Genomic DNA, 7835 nt, shown 5'->3' with positions numbered 1-7835 from the left:
GAAATAAACTCTCAGTCACCTAAGGCTAGGGGTAGAAAGAATGACAGCGAATGGGTAGAGGGTTTCTTTTTTGGATGACAAGAATGTTCTAAAATTGATTGTGGTGATGGTTTCACAACTCTGTGACTATACTAAAAAAAACTTTAAAGGGTGAATTTTATGGTATGTTAATTATGTCTCAATAAAGCTATTATATAAAAAAATCAACAGGCAACCCACTTGAAAAATGGGCAGAAGACCCGAATAGATATTTTTCTAAAGAAGACATACAGATGGTCAACAGGCACAGAAAAAGATGCTCGACATCACTGATCATCAGGGAAATGCAAATCAAAACCACAAAGAGCTACATCACCTCACACCTGTCAGAATGGCTGTCATCAAAAAGACCATAAGTAACAAATGGTGGTGAAGGTGGGAGAAAAGGGAACCAGTGTCTACATTGTATCCCTGAAACTTACATAATACTGTAATAAATCAACTATATGTCAGTAAAAAAAAAAAAAAAATCAACTGACTGGACCATCCACCTACTAGATCAAGGTTAGGTCCCATGCCCAGGACCTAGAACTTCCAGGTAGAAGAAAGAGTGAAATGGCCCCCATTCACCAGCTTCTGTAGTAGGGGGCAGCCTCCATCCCTAAAGGCTCACCCAGAGCTAGGAAAGGTTTTCAGAGGCAGCCAAAATGACACATGTGTGGGAGCAAGAGAGAAGACATTTGGGCAGCCATCTGGATTCCTGACCTAAGAGCTCACCAAGCGCATCGGTAGACGGATTCCAACTCTGCTCCGGGTCACTGGGTCATGACCAGACGTTCCGTGTTTAATCATTCATTGTTAGAAGAGTGGCTGTGTTACACCATCTCACCTTTGAACACATCCGTCTTCTGAAGCACTTTATATCTACTATCTCTCTGTTTGAATATATCCTCAAGTGGCCTAACTTTTAGTCTGGCAGCTTGCCGGTCTATTAGTATTTGAGCTGGGAACCATTTTTAGAGTTGTAGTTACAGGCAAGAAAAAGTAGGCATAGAAGCAATTTGGAATATTTGGTTTATCAAAAAAAATTTTTTAATATTTATTCAGCTGCTCCGGGTCTTAGTTGTAGCATGCAGGATATTTAGTTGCAGCATGTAAATTCTTAGCTGTGGCATGTGGGATCTAGTTCCCTGACCAGTGATCGAATCTAGGCCCCCTGTTGGAAGTGCAGAGTCTGAGCCACTGGACCATCAGGGAAGTGCCCCTCCCCCGAAAATTTTTACTGACCCAGTCTCTGAAAGTTATCATCAGGCCCACATTGTGGGGGAGACCTTCCCTACAACGAACTGGGACCACATAGGGCTCCAGCAATGGCGTGCTGGTGAATGTTTGCCAATCCTCTCTGGGTGGGGAGGGACAGGAGGGTCCCGAGAGCACTCACAGGGGGCTGATTTACAACTGTCCACATTCTGATGGCTATGAAGTGGGGAGCACACTCCAGAGGCACAGGAGAGAGGGGCTCTGGCTGGAACTCTGCAGACTGTGACTGAGGGATGGTAGCATCCTCTTCTGCACAAGGAGGGAGGCTTCCAACTCTGCAGCTCATCCTTTCTGTCTCTGTCTCTGAGGAAGGACCTGTATTTCATCCTGTGGTTAGAGTGTTCCCTTCAAAGCTCCCCCCTTGGCTGGGCCTTCCTAATGATGTTCCCCAAACATCAAAGCTCCTCTGTTTATGAAAACAGTATTCGGTTGCAAGTTGCTAGGCGAGGACCAAGTCTACCCAGAAACGCCAGGGCTGGGTCTGCATCTTCCTCAAGTCACATGTCTCCATCTGTGTTCTTATCCTTCTCCCACCCCAAACTCCCACCCCCTGGTGAATGGGCCTTCATCTCAGGGGGAGGAGTGAAGTAAGACTTGAATTCACCAGTCCTAGGAAGAGTACTTTGACTTCAGTCCCTAGCGTGGGGCATACTGATGCGAAGATCATAGAGGGTGTTATTTAACAACACTTTTTGGTATTTGGGGAAGATCCCCTGGAGGAGGGCACAGCAACTCACTCCAGTATCCTTGCCTGGAGAATCCCATGGACAGAGGAGCCTGGCGGGCTACAGTCCATAGGGTTGCAAAGAGTCAGACAAGACTGAAGTGACTTAGCATGCATTTTGGTATCTAGCACTTACAATGTGCCAAGCACTGTTCTAAATTCTTGACAAATACTGTTTTTTTTTTTTTTTTGTATGTTTTTCAGTTGAAGTATAGTTGGCTAACAGTGTCATGTTAGTTTCAGGTGTACATGTGAAATGATTCAGTTATACGTGTGTATGTGTATATGTGTGTGTATATTCTTTTTCAGGTTCTCTTTCCTTATAGATTATTACAAACTATCGAGTATAGTTCTCTGTGCTACACAGTAGGAACTCATGGTTATTGATTTTATATATAGCAGTGTGTATATGTTGCGCTTCCCAGGTGACACAGTGGTAAAGAATCCATCTGCCAGTTCAGGTGACACAGGTTCGATCCCTGGGTCAGGAAGATCCCCTGTAGTAGGAGATGGCAACCCATCTCAGTATTCTTGCCTGGAAAATTCCATAGACAGAGGAGCCTGGCAGGCTACAGTCCATGGGGTCACAAAGGGTCTGACACAAGTGAGCAGGCACGAACGCACGTGTATAATCCCAAACTCCTAATTTTATTTTATTTTATTTTATTAATCCCAAACTCCTAATTTATCCCACCCTCCTTCCTTGACAAATACTGTTTTTAATTCACATAACTCTATGAGGCAAGTCTTATTTTCATCCCCATTTTACAGATGAGGCACAGAGAGTCAAAACACAAGTCATGGCTAAATAACTCACTTCTGGAACCTCACAGTCACTCTTTCAATGTGTCTGAAATAATCACAAACATTCAGTGAGAGCTTGACTTCCAGCCCTGATACTAAGTTATTCAGACTCATACTCAAGCTGAAAGCAACTAAAATGCTAGAAAACATATTTTAAAACATCCTAAAAGCCACCACATGCTGACAAGATAGTAAGGACTAGGAGAAACTCAAGGAAAAAAAGAATCCTGAAACATAATCCAGCAAGGAGCCCACTTGAAGCCTGTAGATATTTGCCAAGCGTAGCATATTTGAACTTTAGTGTGAATGGTTTTTTGAGGCAAGAGATCAGAAATCGAAGCCCAGGATCCACATAGTGGGGAGATGAGACCTTGCCCACAATAATGCAGATTTATTAGAATGCCCACAATAACGGGTTTCACCAGTGGTGTGCTGGCAGATGTTTATCACCAGCTCTTGGCTTGCCGGGGAAAGGTCCTGATATATTATTTTGTTGTTCAGTCGTTCACTCGTGTCTGACACTTTGCAACCCAATGGACTGCAGCAAGCCAGGCCTCCCTGTCCTTCACTGTCTCCTGGAGTTTGCTCAAATCATGTCCATTGAGTCAGTGATGCCATCCAACCATCTTATCTTCTGTCTCCGCCTTCTGCTCCGGCCCTCAATCTTTCCCAGCTTCAGAGTTTTTTCCAGTGAGTCGGCTCTTCGAGTCAGGTGAACCAAAGTATTGGAGCTTCAGCTTCAGCATCAGTCCTTCCAGTGTATATTCAGGGTTAATTTCCTTTAGGATTGACTGGTTTGATCTTCTTGCAGTCCAAGGGAGTCTCAAGAGTCTTCTCCAACACCACAGCTCAAAAGAATCAATTCTTTGGTGCTCAGCTTTCTTTATGGTCCAACTCTCATATCCATACATGACTACTGGAAAAACCATAGCTTTGACTAGATGGACCTTTGTTGGCAAAGTAATGTCTCTGCTTTTTAATATGCTGTCTAGGTGGGTCATAACTTTTATTCCAAGGAGCAAGCGGCTTTTAATTTCATGGCTGCAGTCACCATCTGCCGTGATTTTGGAGCCCAAAAAATAAAGTCTGTCACTGTTTCCATTCTTTCCCCATCTATTTGCCATGAAGTGATGGGACCAGATGCCATGATCTTTGTTTTTTGAATGCTGAGTTTTAAGCCAGCTTTTTCACTCTCCTCTTTCACTTTCATCAAGAGGCTCTTCAGTTCCTCTTTGCTTTCTGCCATAAGGGTGGTGCCATCTGCATATCTGAGGTTATTGATATTTCTCACAGCAGTCTTGATTCCAGCTTGTGCTTCATGTAGCCCAGCATTTCTCATGATGTACTCTGCATATAAGTTAAATAAGCAGGGTGACAACATACAGCCTTGACATAATCCTTTCCCGATTTGGAACCAGTCCATTGTTCCAGGTCTGGTTCTGTTGCTTCTTGATCTGCATACAGATTTCTCAAGAGGCAGGTCAGGTAGTCTGGTATTCGAATCTCTTGAAGAATTTTCAACAGTTTGTTGTGATCCACACATTCAAAGGCTTTGGCATAGTCAATACAGTAGAAGTAGACGTTTTTCTGGCACTCTCTCGCTTTTTCGATGATCCAGCGGATGTTGGCAATTTGATCTCTGATTCTTCTGCCTCTTCTAACTCAAGCTTGCACATCTGGAAGTTCACAGTTCACATACTGATGAAGCCTAGCTTGGATAATTTTCAGCATTACTTTGCTAGCGTGAGATGAATGCAATTGTGTGGTAGTTTGAACATTCTTTGGCATTGCCTTTCCTTGGGATTGGAATGAAAACTGACCTTTTCTGATCCTGTGGCCACTGCTGAGTTTTCCAAATTTGCTGGCATATTGAGTGCAGCACTTTCACACCATCATCTTTTAGGATTTGAAATAGCTCAGCTGGAATTCCATCACCTCCACTAGCTTTGTTCATAGTGATGCTTCCTAAGGCCCACTTGACACTCCAGGATGTCTGGCTCTAGGTGAGTGATCACACCATCCTGATTATCTGGGTCTTAAAGATCTTTTTTGTATAGTTCTTCTGTGTATTCTTGCCACTTTTTCTTAATATCTTTTGCTTCTTTTAGGTCCATACCATTTCTGTCCTTTGAGCCCACTTTGCATGAAATGTTCCCTCAGTATCTCTAATTTTCTTGAAGAGATCTCTAGTCTTTCCCATTCTGTTGTTTTCCTCTATTTCTTTGCATTGATCACTGAGGAAGGCTTTCTTATCTCTCCTTGCTATTCTTTAGAACTCTGCATTCAAATGGGTATATATTTCCTTTTCTCCTTTGTCTTTCACTTCTCTTCTTTTCGCAGCTATTTTTGAGGTCTCCTCAGACAAGCATTTTGCCTTTTTGCATTTCTTTTTCTTGGGGATGGTCTTGATCCCTGTCACCTGTACAGTGTCACAAACCTCCGTCCATAGTCCTTCAGGCAGTCTGTCTATCAGATCTAATCCCGTGAATCTATCTCTCACTTTCATTGTATAATCGTAAGGGATTTGATTTAGGTCATACCTGAATGGTCTAGTGGTTTTCCCCACTTTCTTCAATTTAAGTCTGAATTTGGCAATAAGGAGTTCATGATCTGAGCCACGATCAACTCCCGGTCTTGTTTTTGCTGACTGTACAGAGCTTCTCCATCTTTGTTTGCAAAGAATATAATCAATCTGATTTTGGTGTTGACCATCTGGTGATGTCCATGTTTAGAGTCTTCTCTTGTGTTGTTGGAAGAGGGTGTTTGCTATGACCAGTGCATTCTCTTGGCAAAACTCTCTCAGTCTTTGCCCTGCTTCATTCTGTACTCCAAGGCCAAATTTGTCTGTTACCCCAGGTATTTCTTGACTTCATACTTTTGCCTTTCAGTCCCCTATAATGAAAAGGACATCTTTTTTGGGTGTTAGTTCTAGAAGGTCTTGTAGGTCTTCATAGAACCATTCAACTTTGGCTTCTTCAGCATTACTGGTTGGGGTATAGATTTGGATTACTGTGATATTGAATGGTTTGCTTTGGAAATGAACAGAGATCATTCTGTCGTTTTTGAGATTGCATCCAAGTACTGCATTTCGGACTCTTTTGTTGACTATGATGCCATCATAGTCAACGCTGTCTATAGCACTTGCCAATTTCTGTAGTGTAAACATGATCTCAAACTATTGACATGAGGTCACTGAACACAGAGTTGGGATGTGTAGGCCTGTCAGCACTCACTGACCCCACCCTGGGTACAATAAGCAAATCAGTCTCATCACTTAGGCAACCTGTATTGGTATCACCTGCAGGTCCAGGGACCCACCAGCCCTGAACTTGGATGTCAAATATTTATTTGGCCGAACGAGGTCTTAGTTGAGACACATGCAATCTTCAATCTTTGTTGCAGCATGGGGGATCTTTTTTGTTAGTTGCGGCATGCTAACTCTTACTTGCGGCATGTGGGATCTAGTTCCTTTGGAGTCCTTAGCCACTGGGCCACCAGGGAAGCCCCCTGAACTTGGACGTTGGTCATTGTGCACTAGCACTGCCCTCAGGAGCCTGGCAGAAGCAAATGTAAAGTATCTGGAGATGAAGGTAGCTTCATTCTAGGCCTCCAATTATCCCTATAAATAAATTTGGAAATACAGTGTCCAGCAAGGTTAAAGAAAATCAGGCAGATCACAAGGAAATAGGACACCATGAGTAAGAACTAGCAGAAACAGACTCTCAGAAACTTCAAATATCAATGGTCAGACACAGACTATTAAACACCTGTGCTTTGTTGAAAGGAAGAAGTGTAAAAATATCTGCAGGAGACAGGAAACTATAAAAAGTGCCACACTAGATTTATAAAGAACATTTGTAGAGAGCTTTGTAGTTTAATCGGAGATGAAAAACATACATGCCTTCAGGGGCCATGCGGTAACACAAATGAGTACAGTGACTAGGTGACACATTGGTGACCTGGGGAGCTGTATCCAAAGGGTACAGGGCTCCTCAGCTCCAGCTGATTGTTGCCATGTGGCACACAGTGCCCAGTTTGCAGATCTGACATGTCTATAGAAGCTGGATGTTTGGATTTCTTTTTATTGTGGTCAAATACACATAACATAAAATGGACCACTGTGGGACCTCCTTGGCAGTCCAGTGGTTACGGCTCAGCGCTTTCACTGCCAAGGGCCTAGGTTTGATCCTTGGTTGGGGAATTAAGATCCTGCAAGCTGAGTGGCACAGTGAAAAAAAAAAAAAAAAAAACCAACTCACCAAACACTGTAACAATTTAAAGGTATACAATTCAGTGGCATAAAGCACATTCACAGTCATCATTATCTTCTTTCAGAACTTTTTTTCATCACCCCTCCACCCCCAGAAAGGAAACTCCATACGCATTTGAAGTCACTTCCCATTCCCTACTCCCCACAGTCCCTGGCAACCACCAATCTGGTTTCTGTATCTATGGATTTGCCTAGCTTAGATAACTCGTGTAAGTGGAATCATATGATATTTGTCCTTTTGTGACTGGCTTCTTTCACTTAGGATGTTTTCAAAGTTCATCCATGCTGTGGCATGTATCAGTACTTCATTCCTTTTTAATGACTGAATAATATCCCACTGTATTAAATACGCACATTTGTCCATTCATCATTCAGTATTTGGATTTTAAAATATATCTTCTACTTTTGATTCAAATGTATGTTTTTAAATGTTATGTGTAACTTTAAGCATGTATCTGCTGGCCAGGTAAGTCAGAGCACCAGTGATATGGACCTGTGTTTTATGACCTGCTGTGACATGCTTTCCCATGTAGTCCTCACATTAGGAACGTGGGGTTCAGGATGGTAAAAGGACATGCCTAGGAAAAGGCCTTCAGTGGAGCTTCCACTCCATAGCGCCAGAAAATTCTCTACCCCACACCAAAACCTTGGGGCAAAGGGCTTGGTTTAAGAATGAGTGGTAGTCACACACCTAGCTCACAGCTTGTTGGGCTAGTTGATCTCCAAGGCACTGGGTTT

Source organism: Bos indicus, chromosome 17, assembly GCF_029378745.1.
Source record: "Bos indicus isolate NIAB-ARS_2022 breed Sahiwal x Tharparkar chromosome 17, NIAB-ARS_B.indTharparkar_mat_pri_1.0, whole genome shotgun sequence".
Lineage (NCBI taxonomy): Eukaryota > Metazoa > Chordata > Mammalia > Artiodactyla > Bovidae > Bos > Bos indicus.
Note: the sequence above shows the minus strand (reverse complement) of the source record.